Below are 17,268 nucleotides of genomic sequence, written 5' to 3'. Positions count from 1 at the left end.
GTCTCGAGGAGAGTCAGTCTGGAGGAGAGTCAATCTGAGGGAGTAAGCCACTCGGAGAGGAGTGGGGATCCCTGGAAGAGGGATGGAGGAAGGAGTGCTGCAGCTGCCTCAGTGATCTGAGCCAGCTGGCACGGGAAAGGAAAGAAGGAGAAAGACATTGAACCGAAGCCTGAGCTTCCATAGAAGGGAAAGACAAGTATGGAACGTAGGAGTGAAAGGGAACACAGAGGATGTGGGTTAGAGGAAGAACCCTGCCTAGAAGTTCTAAGTGCAAGGCTGGGGCCTGGTCCCCGAGGTTGTATGGACACTAATGGTTCTGCAGCAGACACCGGTGGAGTAGTGGGCTGTAAATGCACTACACCCATCTAAGACTTGGGGCACAACAGCAACACGGATAGAGAGTCGGGACTCAGGAGAGAGGAGTCCCCGAAGGAGGCTACAGCTGTCTGCCATACAAGTAGAGTTCTTGGGAACATCTGTCAGGAGGAACTCCGGTGTAACTCAGTACTAGGAGATCTTCACACTTAAAGGCGCTATAGAGGAGACGTTCAGGAAAGGCACATAAGTTGGTGGAGTGTTAGAAGGGAGCATTCCATCTTGCCTGGAGGTTGACTGAGTCCCTGACCCTGAGGATACGGCACAGAAGCGGGCACTACAGACTGTGAGTAAAGCTTTGGAACTACATGCCCTGGTGTCCTCCATTTCTTCCTGCGTCCGTCCACCTGGCCCTGCAAAATCCCCTGCGCCAGACACTACACCTTCTAAGTGTCTCCACATCTACACTGCCCTGGGACAACAGCCCTGCCTGTGGAGGGCTATACCATCATTGCTGCACCACACCATCTGTCCCGGAGGATCTGTTTGCAGCGTCGGCTTAACACCTCCCTTGCCGAACAGCACAGGTGGCGTCACGAACTATTCATCTAACTTCATTCCACCATTCACATCTCTTCCTATTACTTGGGCACCCAGGGCCACGGACTGGGTCACCGCTGCTGTGACACATCCCACTGATACCGGCCCGGTACCGAGTACCCCACGGCCCTGGGAGGGCGACCCAAATTTCTCTACAAGTTGCCATTGTTCCTGGTACCTTCCTTTGGACTTCATTCTCTCGAACTCATAAACTGACTGTGGAACACACATTCCTCTAGTGAAACGTGTCCTTCCGTTCCTTGGAATGCATACTTATGTAACTTCTGGTTACGTCACATCTGGTCTTACAGCCTGAGCACTATACGATTGGTAGCACATATCTACACATGTCCCACCTCTAGTCTCCTTATACAGGCACTACAGGTACATGGACATTACCCTGGACCAGCAGTGCATGCCGCGTTCTGCCTGGATCACTCCATCATCGCTTATCCAAGGGTAGGCATAACCTATACCAGGCTTTATAAAAGTAAATACTAACCCTGGCTTCATCCATTTGTTCTGCACAATGTATCCATAGAGCACACTGAGTCCCATTACCTGTTTATTTTTCCACCCTAACACTGAGCAGTCCGGTAAGTTTTACCGTCTCCTAACTCTCTCCTGGTTGGTTTCTTTATCCTTTATTTTTGATTTCTTCTCTCTATATTCACTGTAGAGGGAACTCCATATATGTGCAGATATAATGTTACTATGAACCCTCTGTCTCATTTTTCTGATATATTAATAACTCTTGACAATGTCTGTCATGGATGCATATGTGGCGCCCCTGAGGGTCCAGTCGCCACAGAGGTACTGCACCTCATCCAGAGGTGTGGTATCCCACCCTCAAGTAAGGAGGGATCACCACCCATGACTCCTAACACTCGCATCCAACACAAACTCTTTTGAGTGCAAGAAGCTTTAATGTATAAGTGTGCAAGAAATTTACTATACTGTGTAAAAGAGTTTATAGTAATGCTGAAGGTTTATTTGCATTTAGTGATAATGAGTATGCTGGGCTGTTAAATCATTGCCTAACTGTGCCATTGTTTACTGCGTCACTGTTACTGAGTGCTGGTTAAATAGCTGCATCACAGGTTTGTTGGTTTGTCAAATTACAGCCAGCAGGAGCTGAGAGGAATTAGCTGTGGGGGAGGGGCCAGTGAGTGAGTGCAGAGATGATGCCCGCCCACTGCCAATGCTATCATGTGATTCAAAGGTGTCTGTCAGGAGGAAAGACCCACCTCCTGCATTACTTTGATAGGCATAAAGAGCATAGGAAAGCCTGCCCCTGGAAAGCGTTAGGAGCAGACAGGAAGGAAAGGGAAGAAGAAGCAGTAGCAATGGTGGCCGCACGTGAGGTAATGGCAGTGGTATATTGCACAGAAGGAGACAAAAGTACAAGTGCAGGGGATCTGTCTCTGACTGCTGTAGTAGGATGGAAGTTAGAGCAGGACAAGCTACCAAATACCGTAGCTGCCGCAGACCCAGTCATCAGGTCTGAGGATACCCTGATAGGCCCCCTTCCTGTCCCCGTGGCCCCTACACCTGGAAGGGCACATTATAATATAGCATGGGAGTCAGGCGAGGCTGATGCAGAAGGTACTATGGCTGGCACTGATGCAGGCGTTGTCATGCAGCAAGAACTGTCTCGGCCAGGTAGTGGCCAGTCTCAGGGACTACCCAGGAAGCAAGCATAAATGTTTAACTACAATATATGACTGTAAATAGTTAAACAGTTCATGTCATTATTAAGTATTACCTGGTTAGGTCTGTTTTATTATCCTGGTTAGGTCTGTTTTATGGTTCTTAGGCTGGTTTCACATTTGCGTTTTTTAGCGCTGGAAAAAAACGCTAACCTGCGCATGCGTTTTTTCCCCTATATTTAACATGGGTGCGCATACCTGCGCGCTTGTAAGCGCATGTATGCGATTTTCATGCGCTGCGTTTTTTTGGGGTGTGCGATTGGATTTTCCAGACGCATCATGTTGCATTTTTTGGCCCTGCAAAAAAGCGCATGCGCACATATGCGCACGTTTTGCGCTAAAAATGGCCATTATAGCCTATGGATGCGCATATGTGCGCACTGGCATGCTCATGTAAGCGTTTTTTTGCATATGCGTTTTTTTTTTTTAACCATGGAATTTAGGGGTTTGGGTTAGAGTTAGGGTTAGTTAAGGGGGTTTAGGGTTAGGGTTAGGGTCAGGGTCAGGGTTAGGGTTGGGTTTTGGGTCAGGGTTAGGGTTAAGTATGGTTTGGTTAAGGGTTAGGGTCAGGGTTAGGGTCAGGATTAGGGTTAAGTATGGTTTTGTTAAGGGTTAGGGTCAGGGTTAGGGTTAGGGTTAGGGTTAGGGTCAGGGTTAGGGTTAGGGTTAGGGTCAGGGTTATGGTTAGGGTCAGGGTTAGGGTTAAGTATGGTTTTGTTAAGGATTAGGGTCAGGGTTAGGGTCAGGATTAGGGTTAAGTATGGTTTGGTTAAGGGTTAGGGTCAGGGTTAGGGTTAGGGTTAGGGTTAGGGTCAGGATTAGGGTTAGGGTTAGGGTCAGGGTTAGGGTTAGGGTTAGGGTTAGGGTCAGGGTTAGGGTTAGGGTTAGGGTCAGGGTTAGGGTTAGGGTTAGGGTCAGGGTTAGGGTTAGGGTTAGGGTTAGTTAGGGTTTAGGGTTTGGGTTAGGGTTAAGTATGATTTGGTTAAGGGTTAGGGTCAGGGTTAGGGTTAGGGTTAGGGTCAGGGTTAGGGTTAGGGTTAGGGTCAGGGTTAGGGTTAGGGTTAGGGTCAGGGTTAGGGTCAGGATTAGGGTTAAGTATGGTTTTGTTAAGGATTAGGGTCAGGGTTAGGGTCAGGATTAGGGTTAAGTATGGTTTTGTTAAGGGTTAGGGTCAGGGTTACGGTTAGGGTTAGGGTTAGGGTTAGGGTTAGGGTTAGGGTCAGGGTTAGGGTTAGTAAAGTCATGGTTTGGGTAGTGTGAGGGGCCACCTAAAAATGTTGGAAAAAAACGCAAACGCGGTAAAAACGCCCTAAAAACGCATACAAACGCATAAAAACGCTGCGTTTTTTTCCTGCATGCTCATAAAAATGCTTGAAAAAAACGCAGCAGTTGTATGCTTATGTATGCGTTTTTTCAATGCGTTTTTTTGCGGGAAAAACGCGCTACAAAAAAAAGCAAGTGTGAAACTAGCCTTAGAAAGACTGTGAGGTTATGAACGATGAATAACCCAAAACTTTTAATGTAAAAAGTTAGCACTTCTTAAGGTACTCCATCTTGGTTTTCTGTCCGGACTTTGGAAAAGTGCATGACCCAGCCTATTTTGACCTTAATGACCTGGCCATTTTTTGCAATTCTGACCAGTGTCCCTTTATGAGGTAATAACTCTGGAACGCTTCAACGCATCCTAGTGATTCTGAAGTTGTTTTTTCGTGACATATTGGGCTTCATGATAATGGTAAATTTAGGTCGATAATTTTTGCATTTATTTGTTAAAAAACGGAAATTTGGCGAAAATTTTCAAAATTTCGCAATTTTTTTTACATTTTGAATTTTTATTCTGTTAAACCAGAGAGGTTTGTGACACAAAATAGTTAATAAATAACATTTCCCACATGTCTGCTTTACATCAGCACAATTTTGGAAACAAAATTTTTTTTGTTAGGAAGTTATAAGGGTTAAAAGTTGACCAGCGATTTCTCATTTTTACAACAAAATTTACAAAACCATTTTTTTTAGGGACCACCTCACATTTGAAGTCACTTTGAGGGGTGTATATGGCAGAAAATGCCAAAAAGTGACACCATTCTAAAAACTGCACCCCTCAAGATACTCAAAACTACATTAAAGAAGATTATTAACCCTTCAGGAGCTTCACAGCAGCTAAAGCAATGTGGAAGGAAAAAATGGACATTTTAATTTTTCCAACAAAAATTTTTTTTAGCATCAATATTTTCTTTTTCACATGGGTAACAGGATAAAATGGATCCTAAAATTTGTTGGGCAATTTCTCCTGAGTACAACAATACCTCATATGTGGTTATAAACCACTGTTTGGGCGCACGGCAGGGCCCGGAAGGGAAGGCGCACAAGTTGACTTTTTGAATGGAAAATATGCTGGAATATTTAGCGGTTGCCATGTCGAGTTTGGAGAGTCCCTGTGTCCCTAAACATTGGAGCTCCCCCACAAGTGATGCCATTTTGGAAACTAGACCCTTCAACAAACTTATCTAGAAGCATAGTGAGCTCTTTGAACCCCCAGGTGCTTCACAAATTGATCCATTGAAAAAAAGGACTTTTTTTCACAAAAATTTTCTTTTAGCCTCAGTTTTTTCATTTTCACATGGGCAACAGGATAAAATGGATCTTAAAATTTGTTGGTCAATTTCTCCTGAGTACACCGATGCTTTATATGTGGTCATAAACCACTGTTTGGACGCACGGCAGCGCCCGGAAGGGAAGGAGCACCATTTGACTTTTTGAATGGAAAATTAGCTCCAATCGTTAGTGGACACCATGTCGTGTTTGGAGAGTCCCTGTGTACCTAAACATTGGAGCTCCCCCACAAATGACCCCATTTTGGAAACTAGACACCCAAAGGAGCTTATCTAAATGTGTAGTGAGCACTTTGAACCCCCAAGTGCTTCACAGAAGTTTAAAACGCAGAGCCTTGAAAATAAAAAAAAAATTTTTTCCTCAAAAATGATTTTTTAGCCCGCTATTTTTTATTTTCACAAGGCTAACAGGAGAAATTGGATGACAAAAGTTGTTGTGCAATTTGTCCTGAGTACATCGATACCCCATATGTGGGAGGGAACCACTGTTTGGGCGCATGGGAGAGCTCAGAAGGGAAGGAGTGTGATTTTGGAATGCAGACTGATGGAATGTTCTGCGGGCATCATGTTGCGTTTGCAGAGCCCCTGATGTGCCTAAACAGTGGAAACCCCCCACAAGTGACCTCATTTTGGAAACTAGACCACCCAAAGAGCTTATCTAGATGTTTAGTGAGCACTTTGAACCCCCAAATGCTTCACTGAAGTTTATAAAGGCAGAGTCTTGAAAATAAAAAATCATTTTTTTCTCAAAAATGATTTTTTTAGCTCGTTATTTTTTATTTTCACAAGGGTAACAAGATAAATTGGACCCCAAAAGTTGTTGTTCAGTTTGTCCTGAGTATGCTGGTATCCCATATGTGGGGGGAACCACTGTTTGGGCGCACGGCAGGGCTCAGAAGGGAAGGTGCACCATTTGACTTTTTGAATGGAAAATTAGCTCCAATCGTTAGCGGACACCATGTCGTGTTTGGAGAGGCCCTGTCTGCCTACACTTTGGAGCTCCCCCACAAATGACCGCATTTTGGAAACTAGACCCCCTAAGGAACTTGTCTAGATGCATAGTGAGCACTTGGAACCCCCAGGTGCTTTACTGAAGTGTATAACGGAGAGCCGTGAAAATAAAAATATTTTTTTTTCTTCTTAAAAATGATTTTTTTAGCCCACTATTTTTTATTTTCACAATGGTAACAGGAGAAATTGAACCCCAAAAGTAGATGTACAGTTTATCCTGAGTTCGCTGGTACCCCATATGTGGGGGGGAGCCACTGCCTGGGAAGTAGTGACGTTTTGAAATACCGACTTGATGAAATGGTCTGCAGGCGTCATGTTAGGTTTGCAGAGCCTATGATGTGCCTAAACAGTGGAAACCCCCCACATGTGACCCCATTTTGGAAACTAGACCCCCCCAGGAACTTATCTAGATGTGTGGTGAGCACTTTGAACCCCCAAGTGCTTCACAGAAGTTTATAACGCAGAACCATGAAAATAAAAAATCTTTTTTTTTCCTCAAAAAATGATTTTTTAGCCCGCAATTTTTTATTTTCACAAGGGTATCAGGATAAATTCGACCCCAAAAGTTGTTGTCCAGTTTGTCCTGAGTATGCTGATACCCCATATGTGGGGGTGGACCACTGTTTGGGCGCACTTCGGGGCTCGGAAGCGAAATAGTGACGTTTTGAAATGCCGACTTGATGGAATGGTCTGCGGGAGTCATGTTACATTTGCAGAGCCCCTGATGTGCCTAAACAGTGGAAACCCCCCACAAGTGACCCCATTTTGGAAACTAGACCCCCCAAAGGAACTTATCTAGATGTGTGGTGAGGACTTTGAACCCCCAAGTGCTTCACAGAAGTTTATAACGCAGAACCGTGAAAATAAAAAATCATTTTTTTTTCACAAAAATCATTTTTTTAGCCCCAATATTTTATTTTCCCAAGGGTAACAGGAGAAATTAGACCCCCAAAGTTGTTGTGCAATTTTTCCTGAGTATGCTGATACCCCATATGTGGGGGTAAACCACTGTTTGGGCACACATCGGGGCTCGGAATGGAGGGAGCACTGTATGATTTTTTGAATGCAAGATTGGCTCGAATAAATCACGGCGCCATGTCGCGTTCTGAGACCCCGTGATGTGCCTAAACAGTCGAAACCCCTCAATTCCAACTCCAACTCTAACCCCATCACACCACTAACCCAACCCTAATCATAACCCTAACTACAACCCTAACCCCCAACACAACCCTAAACCTAATCCCAACTCTAACCCTAACCACAAGCCTAACCCTAATCCCAACCCACCCCTAACCCTAATTGTAACCCTAATTCCAGCCCTAACCCTAATTTTAACCCTAACCCTATTTCTAACCCTAACCCTATTTCTAACCCTAACCCTAATTCTAACCTTATCCCTATTTCTAACCCTAACCCTAATTCCAACCCTGACCCTAATTCTAACCCTAAATGGAAAAAAAAAATATTTTGTTTATTTTACTGCTTGTGCCTTGCTATGGGGGTGATAAACGGGGGGTGCGTTTACTTTTTTTCATTTTGATCACTGTGAGAGTTTATCACAGTGATCAAAATGAAAAATGAATGGGCGGCCAGCAAATTCATGGGCGCCGCCATCTTGGACAATGGCAGGTGCACTGCGCATGCGCCCATCATTTTGCAAGATGGTGGCACCCATGATCCGGATGGCGGGACATCGGGAGCCACAGCAGGACATCGGAGGTACCGGGGGGGAATCGGAAGGTGGGGGGGAGCAATAGGAAGGGGAGGCGGAGCAGATGACGACGGCGGTGACCGATCGCCGCCGTCCATCGGTGGGATCGGCCCCGCCAGTCGGTGTGGGGGGGTCGGGTGTCGGTGTCCAGCCATGTCCGATGCTATTGCAGCATCAGCCATGGCTGGATTGTAATATTTCGCCAAATTTCATTGGTGAAATATTATAAATCGCTCTGATTGGCTGTTTCACTTTTAACAGCCAATCAGAGCGATCAGAGGCATGTGGGGGCTAAGCCACGCCCCCTGGGATTAATCATCGAGTTTCCTCTGTGTGCGGGTCGGGTGACCTTTCAGTGACCCCAGTCATCCGACCCGCAGGAGGGCGATTTATAGCATGTCGCCTATGTAGGCGTCATAGGTCGTTTGGGCACGACTTTTCATGATGCCTACGTAGGCATCATGGGTCGTGAAAGGGTTAATGCCACAGAACAAAAACCCATTTGGCATGGCCGAAAACGTGGTACAAAGTACAGATCAACTATGCCTTGTAGCCCACCCAAGGCCTACATTGGGGGTTTACAGATGGGTCCCCCGCATCGCACCAAAGGAAAATACCCCGGTCAGGGATGGACTGAACTTTGAAAGAAAAATGTTTTATTCAAATGAGTTACATAAATGTTTATATTTGAATGTTGAATCTTTGACGTTTGATACGCGTCTTTATATTGAAGAGATGGTATTTTATTAATTCAAGTCTATAAGGTATAAATTTAAGAAAGAAAACTGTTGTAATGCTGCATTACAAGAAAAATTTTGCAAGTATCTCATAAAATTTGTTTTTGCTCTATTCCAGCCCGCAGACGTGCTGTGTTTAACGAGAGGGGTATGTGGCGCCCCTGAGGGTCTGGTCGCCACACAGGTACTGCACCTCATCCAGAGATGTGGTATCCCATCCTCAGGTAAGGAGGGATCACCACCAAGGACTCCTAACACTCGTATACAACACACACTAGTCTAGTCAGGGCAGCTGGGTGTACCCTTCGGGTGGATGGCCTCATCCCAGACTGGCTAGGAAAGGATGTTGGAAGGTGAGTGGGAAAGGTAGGTAGAAGGGGAGGAGCTTAGGAAGTGGAGTGATTTTAGAACAGCCAGTCAGAGGAGTGAGTGGCGGAGTTAAGCCTGAGGTAAAGGATTTTTCTGGAATATCCAGTCAGTCGGTGGCAGGACAGCAGAAGAGCAGGACTGACGTGAGAGGAGTGAGGGTCAGAGAAGCGAGAAACATCGAGAAGAAAGCTCCTAAGAGAAGGAAGGGGTCCTAGAGGCACGGATAGTGTGAAAGTCAACCGTGGGGCCCGTATCCTGGAAAGGAAGTACCAGGCCAGAGTCAGGGAGCCGGCCCCTAAGCCTAGCGGAGTATACCGTACAAGACTCAACTAGTAAGCCGGAGACTGTAGTGCGACAGCCAAATCCACGAGCATTCCTCAAAAAGGCAGCTGTGGAAGTAAAGGACCCTGGGGCCTGACCCACATCGCCCGGCAAGGTCCATGGCTGCTGGACTGGGAACACTGCTTCTGAAGGTGCAGGACAGGAAAGAAGGGAGAGATCAGCGCAGAGACACGGCTTAGAGAGGAGACACAAGGAGGAGTCTTAGGCTGGAGTCACACACAATGATTAAAAAATCGGTCCGATTTTTACAGTATGAAATTGCACAAAGGTTTCTTGTCCAGGGATCCGTCTGTCATCCGAATTTCTGGCTATGAACCAATTTTATTTGCATCTAAGCATCCAATTGACATCCAATGCCAATGCCTGATGCTCTTTCCTGTTGACCTGGAGAAGTCTTGTGATTTTATCGCAATTCACACTTGTGGTCCATTTGTAATTCGATTTTTAATCGCACCCATAGACTTGCATTGGCAAGTCCGATCCGAAAATCGGTGACAATCGCAGCATGCTGTGATTGTCTCGGTCCGAGGAAACGTTCCGAAAAAAAATCGGATGATGGGAGCCGCACCATAGAATAACATTGGGACGAATGCAATGCGATTTTTTATCGTATTGCATTCGTCCGATTTATTCGCTAGTGTGACTCCAGCCTTAAAAAGGTGTTCCTGATCTACCAGAGAGTTTGCTGGACCCCTCCCTCAGAGGACACAGTACCAAGCGGGTCATCGTGTGCACAAGACTTGTGATTAAAACCCAGAAACTGCACCCATCTGTGTCCTTGGTGTCATTTACAACTCGCCTGCCATACACTGCATTCACCATCACCGGCTCAACTGCCCTGGGACACAGCTCTGCCCGTGGAGAGCTTCACCATCTTCGCTGCTTTAACACCGTCCCAGTGAATCTGCATTGCAGCGTCGGCTTTCCACAGGTGGCGTCACGATTCCCCTCTTCCCAATTAATTATCCCACCATCTTTCTCCTCATTGAACTTCCATCTTCTTTATTGGACACCCAGGGCCACGGACTGGGGCACCATCACCACCGTGACACCTTCCCTCTTAAAAGAGCCTGAAAGTTCTGGTATCGAGTAACCCCTGGCCCTGCAGGGCACTCAATGTATACTTTGCTTACCTTATGAATTTATTTTACTTTTTGTTACAGTAGTTACAGTACACTGAGGAAGGTCTTAAATAACTGAAACATCTGTTATGTGCTAATTGTGGTCTGCATTAAAACTTTATTTACTCATCATCCAGTTTGAGTGCCAAGTTTATTATACTTATTCCTACTCACTGAGGGATTAGTGACCTGTCAGAAGCCATATAGATGAAAACCTCAGCAGAGCACCACATGATGACCCCCCCAGCCCTGCCACAGAGCACAAGATTAACATTATCCCCTTAACGACCGATGATACGCCTTTTAACGGCGGTAATTATGGGTACTTAAACCACAGCGCCATTAATTCACTATTCTGTGGAGAAAGTAAATAGCACCCCCCAATGTTGGATTTTCTCTCGGGTCTCGGCTGCCGTTGGTAGCCGAGACCCCAGAGAACATGAATCGGGTCGGTTTTTACTGACCCCGCTTTTGCGATTGCCGTTATTAACCCTATCACTGCGACCGCAAAAAAAGCCGCGATTTTGCATTTAATTTCTCTTTCCTCTGATGTGATCGCACATCAGAGGAGAGAGATATAAAGTCCACGATCCCCCCTGTACCTCCCGGTGGTCCTCTGTCCCCTCCGGTGGTCCTGGGTCCCTGTGGCTTCCTCAGGTGGGCATCTTGGATCCAGAGAAAATGGCGGGCGCATGCACAGTGCGCCCATCGGGAATCTGCAGGCTCCGGCCGGCAGATTCCATTCATTCATTTTGATCACTATGATAAACTATCATAGTGATCAAAATAAAAAAAATAGTAAATAGCCCTCCCGTTTATCACTCCCTTAGATAGGCAAACATAATGAAATAAAGAAAATATATATTTTTTCATTTTTACATTAGGGCTAGTGTTAGGGCTAGGGTTTGGGCTAGAGTTAGGGGTAGGGTTAGAGCTAGGGTTAGGGTTAGGGTTAGAATTAGGGTTAGGGTTGGAATTAGAATTAGGGCTAGAATTAGGGTTAGGGTTGGAATTAGGGTTAGGGCTAGGGTTGGAATTAGGGTTAGGGTGAATTAGGATCAGGGTTAGAAATAGGATTAGGGATTAGGGTTGGGATTAGGGTTAGCATTGGGATTAGGGTTAGGGGTGTGTTGGGGTTTGGGTTGGAGCAAGAATTGAGGGGTTTCCACTATTTACCAACTTTGGGGGTCTAATTTCTCTTGTTACCCTTGGGAAAATAAAAAAATTGGGGGCTAAAAAAAAAATCATGTTTGTGGAAAGAAAAATACTTTATTTTCACGGCTCTGCGTTACAAACTTCTGTGAAGCACTTGCGGGTTCAAAGAGCCCACCACACATCTAGATCAGCTAAAAAATCAATTTTGAGGAAAAAAAATTTTTTTATTTTCACTGCTCTGCGTTATAAACTTCTGTGAAGCACTTGGGGGTTCAAAGTGCTCACCACATATCTAGATAAGCTCCTTCAGGGGTCTAGTTTCCAAAATGGTGTCACTTGTGGGTTTTTTTCACTGTTTAGGCACATTAGGGGCTCTCCAAAAGTGACATGGCGTCCAATCTCAATTACAGCCAATTCTGCATTGAAAAAGTCAAATGGTACGCCTTCCCTTCCGAGCTCTGCCGCGCGCCCAAACAGTGGTTTACCCCCACATATGGGGTATCAGTGTACTCAGGACAAATCGCACAACAACTGTGAGGGTATGATTTCTCCTGATACCCTTGTCAAAATAAAAATTTTGGGGTGAAAATATCATTTTTGTGGAAAAAAAATGATTTTTTATTTTCACGGCTCTACGTTATAAACTTCTGTGAAGCACTTGAAGGTTCAAAGTGCTCACGACACATCTAGATAAGTTCCTTAAGGGGTCTAGTTTCCAAAATGCAGTCACTTGTTGGGGATTTCCACTGTTTAGGAACATTAGGGGCTCTCCAAACGCAACATGGCATCTGATCTCAATTGCAGCCAATTCTGCGTTGAAAAGTCAAACGGCGCTCCTTCCCTTGCGAGCTCTGCCGTGCGCTGAAAAAGTGGTTTACCCCCACATATAGGGTATTGGCATATTCAGGAGAAATTGCACAACAAATTTTGTGGTTTATTTTCTCTTTTACCACTTATGAAAATAAAAAAAATTGTTAAAAGTGTTAATTTTTTCCTTCCACATTGCATTAGTTGTGAAGCACGTAAAGGGTTAATAAACTTCTTGAATGTGGTTATGAGCACCTTGAGGGGTCTAGTTTTTAGAATGGTGTCACTTTTGGGTATTTTCTGTCATGTACACCCTTCAAAATGACTTTAAATATGATGTGGTCCCTAAAAAAATGGTTTTGTAAATTTTGTTGTAAAAATGAGAAATCGCTTGTCAACTTTTAACCCTTATAACTTCCTAGCAAAAAAAAAATTTGTTTCCAAAATTGTGCTGATGTAAAGTAGACATGTGGGAAATATTATTTATTAAGAAATTTATGTGACACATCTCTCTGATTTAAGGGCATAAACATTTAAAGTTTTAAAATTGCAAAATTTTCAAAATTTTCGCCATATTTCCATTTTTTTCATAAATAAACACAAGACATATTGAAGAAATTTTACCACTTTCATGAAGTACAATATGTCATGAAAAAACAAATTCAGAATCAGCAGGATTCGTTAAAGCGTTCCAGAGTTATAACCTCATAAAGTGACAGTGGTCAGAATTGTAAAACTTGGCCTGGTCATTTAGCTGTAAAATGGCTCTGTCACTATGGGGTTAACTCAAAACTGAAAATAAAGATTAAACAACCATCACAAGATGGATTTCTTCAACCAAGGTATAAATGTAATCATTATAACGGCGCCAATCTGACACTGTCTGTAGGTTACTCAGCATAATGACAGGTTCCCTTTAATAGGAGTGCACTAGAACATTCCCCACAGAGTCATTGTTTCTACAATTGTCCTTATTTGTGCTATATCCCCGAAATGTGCCCAAGAGGATGGGGTAAGGATCAAGGTCTCATAATCTCTTTTGGTACTTCTGGTTAGGGCAGCACGGTGGCTCAATGGTTAGCCTTGCAGCGCTCGAGTCCTGGGTTCAAATCCCACCAAGGACAACATCTGGAAGGAGTTTGTATGTTCTCCCTGTGTCTGCGTGGGTTTCCTCCCACACTCCAAAGTCATACTGATAGGGAATTTAGATTGTGAGCCCCATCGGGGACAGTGATGAAAATGTGTGCAAAACTGTAAAGCGCTGAGGAATATGTTAGCGCTATATAAAGATTATTATCTGCACAACTTTATCTTTTGCACAAGTCATTTGCTGGAAAGCACTGCCCCAGGCTCTGTATAAGACAATCTTTTTTAAGGCTGATATAGTCCAAAAAGCAAGTGGAATAGAGATTCGCACTGCTGCAGCACCAATGTCCAAAACCTTTTATTGTTATCCAGACCGCTATTTGGCTTCTTTGCCCAGGTCTCACGGATGCCAACCCAATGAAAAAACAGAGCAAATGTCCATGCACAGAAAAAGAGAAGAGGGTTGCCCTCACTGCCCCTTTAACCCCTTCCTGACATCCGACGTACTATCCCGTCCATGGGACCCGGGCCCCTATGCCCATGGACGGGATAGTACGTCTACTGCGATCAGCGGCGCCCACGTGGTGAGCGCCGCTGATCGCGGCCGGGTGTCAGCTGATTATCACAGCTGACACCCGGCACTATGTGTCAGGGGCGGTCACGGACCGCCCCCGACACGTTAACCCCTTGCACACCGCGATCAAACATGATCGCGGTGTACCGGGAGTTAAAGGGAAGCATCGGCAGGGAGGGGCTCCCTCCGTGCTTCCCTGAGGCCCCCACGGCAGCGCAATGTGCAGCGCTGCTGCGGGGGTCTCCTTTCCTCCAGTCTTCTTCAATGCCTGTGACAGATTGCTGATCTGTCACAGTGATCTGTGATGTGACAGATCAGCGATCTGTCACAGGACAGTGATGTCCTACCTGGGACTATGTAATAAAGTAAAAAAAAAATAAAAAAAAAGTGTAAAAATAATTTTAAAAAAATCGCCAAATAAATTAGTAAAAAGAAAAAAAAATATTCCCCAATAAATTCATTTTTTGAAAATAAAAAAAACCCAAAACAATAAAAGTACACATATTAGGTATCACCACGTCCGTAACGACCCGCCCTATAAAACTGTCCCATTAGTTAACCCCTTTAGCGAACCCCTTAAAAAATAAAAATAAAAAACGAAGCAAAAAATAATGATTTATTATCATACCGCCAAACAAAAAGTGTAATAACGCGCGATCAAAAAGACGCATATAAATATCCATAGTACCGCTGAAAACGTCATCTTGTCCCGCAAAAAACGAGCTGCCACACAGCATCATCAGCGAAAAAATAAAAAAGTTATAGCTCGCAGAATGAAGCGATGCAAAAATAATTATTTTTTATTTAAAATAGTTTTCATTGCATAAAACCGACAAAACATAAAAAAACGACCTAAATGAGGTATCGCTGTAACCGTACTGACCCGAAGAATAAAACCGCTTTATCATTTTTACCGCACGCGGAACGGTGTAAACGCACTCCCCCAAAAGAAATTCATGAAACGCTGGTTTTTGTTCATTCTGCGTCCCAAAAATCGGAATAAAAAGCGATCAAAAATGTCACGTGCCCGAAAATGGTACCAATAAAAACGTCAACTCGTCCCGCAAAAAATAAGACCTCACATGACTCGGCGGGTCAAAATACGGAAAAATTATAGCTCTCAATATGTGGTGATGCAAAAACTATTTTTACAATAAAAAGTGTCTTTTAGCGTGCGACAGCTGCCAAAAATAAAAACCGCCATAAATAGTAAATCAAACCCCCCGTTATCACCCCCTTAGTTAGGGAAAAATAATAAAATTAAAAAAATGTATTTATTTCCATTTTTCCATTAGGGTTAGGGTTAGGGCTAGGGTTAGGGCTAGGGTTAGGGTTAGGGCTAGGGTTAGGGCTAGGGTTAGGGCTAGGGTTAGGGCTTGGGTTAGGCTAGGGTTAGGGCTGAGATTAGGGTTAGGGGTGTGTTGGGGTTCGGGTTGGAGTTAGAATTGGGGGTTTCCACTGTTTGGGCACATCAGGGGCTCTCAAAATGCAACATTGCGTCTGATCTCAATTCCAGCCAATTCTGAGTTGAAAAAGTCATATGGTGCTCCTTCCCTTCCAAGCTCTGACATGCGCCCAAACAGTGTTTTACCCCCACATGTAGGGTATCAGCCTACTCAGGACAAATTGCAAAACAATTTTTGGGGTCCAATTTCTCCTGTTACCCTAAGGAAAATAAAAAATTGGGGGCAAAAATATCATTTTTGAGGAAAAAAATGATTTTTTTATTTTCACGTCCGAGCGTTATAAACTTCTGTGAAGCACTTGGGGGTTCAAAGTGCTCACCACACATCTAGATAAGTTCCGTGGGGGGGTCTAGTGTCCAAAATGGGGTCACTTGTTGGGAGTTTCAATAGTTTAGGTACATCAGGGGCTCTCCAAACGCACATGACACCCGCAGACCATTCCATCAAAGTCTGCATTCCAAAATGGCACTGCTTCCCTTCCGAGCCCCGACGTGTGTCCAAACAGTAGTTTTCTCCACATATAGGGTGTCAGCGTACTCATGACAAATTGGACAACAACTTTTGCAGTCCAATTTCTCCTGTTACCCTTGGGAAAATGAAAAAATTGGGGACTAATTGATCATGTTTGTGGAAAAAATACGATTTTTTTATTTTTATGCCTGGGCATTATAAACTTCTGTGAAGCCCTTGGGGGTTCAAAGTGCTCACCACACATCTAGATAAGTTCCTTAGGGGTTCTCGTTTCCAAAATGGGGTCATTTGTGGGTGTTTCCACTGTTTAGGTACATTAGGGGCTCTCCAAAGGCAACATGACACCCGCAGACCATTCCATCAAAGTCTGCATTCCAAAACGTCACTACTTCCCTTCCGAGCTCTGACGTGTGTCCATACAGTAGTTTTCTCCCACATATGGGGTGTCAGCTTACTCAGGACAAATTGGACAACAACTTTTGGGGTTCAATTTCTCCTGTTACCCTTGGGAAAATAAAAAAATTGGGGAATAATTGATCATGTTTGTGGATAAAATACGATTTTTTTATTTTCATGCCCTGGCATTATAAACTTCTGTGAAGCCCTTGGGGGTTCAAAGTGCTCACCTCACATCTAGATAAGTTCTTTAGGGGGTCTAATTTTCAAAATGGGGTAATTTGTGGGGGTTTTCCACTGTTTAGGTACATTAGGGGCTCTCCAAAGGCAACATGACACCCGCAGACCATTCCATCAATGTCTGCATTCCAAAACGTCACTACTTCCCTTCCGATCCCCGACGTGTGCCCATACAGTAGTTTTCTCCCACATATGGGGTATCAGCATACTCAGGACAAATTGGACAACAACTTTTGGGGTCCAATTTCTCCTGTTACCCTTGGGAAAATAAAAAAAATGGTGACTAAAAGATCATGTTTGTGGAAAAAATACGAATTTTTTATTTTCACGCCCGGGCGTTATAAATTTTTGTGAAGCACTGGGGGGTTCAAAGTGCTCACCACACATCTAGATAAGTTCCTTGGGGGGTCTAGTTTACAAAATGGTGTCATTTGTGGGGGGGTTTCCACTGTTTAGGTACATCAGGGGTTTTCCAATCGCGACATGGTGTCCGATCTCAATTCCAGCCAAAAACGTCAAATGGCGCTGCTTCCCTTCCGAGCTCTG

The 17,268-nt window shown here is 44.4% G+C and overlaps 1 long non-coding RNA gene across 1 annotated transcript in view; it reads left to right on the top strand.

Moving 5' to 3' along the window:
* The first annotated feature begins 2,227 nt into the window (after window positions 1-2,227).
* Window positions 2,228-17,268, top strand: part of LOC141052574 (uncharacterized) — an 81,501-nt gene continuing 66,460 nt past the window's right edge. The window contains exons 1-2 of the long non-coding RNA XR_012220843.1: window positions 2,228-2,279; window positions 8,814-8,919. This is a non-coding gene — a long non-coding RNA (uncharacterized lncRNA). The remainder of the gene's footprint in view (window positions 2,280-8,813; window positions 8,920-17,268) is intronic.

The sequence above is a fragment of the Dendrobates tinctorius genome, unplaced genomic scaffold (assembly GCF_039654945.1).
Source record: "Dendrobates tinctorius isolate UK_male_01 unplaced genomic scaffold, ASM3965494v1 ptg000162l, whole genome shotgun sequence".
Lineage (NCBI taxonomy): Eukaryota > Metazoa > Chordata > Amphibia > Anura > Dendrobatidae > Dendrobates > Dendrobates tinctorius.
This window is presented reverse-complemented; position numbering and strand designations above follow the sequence as displayed.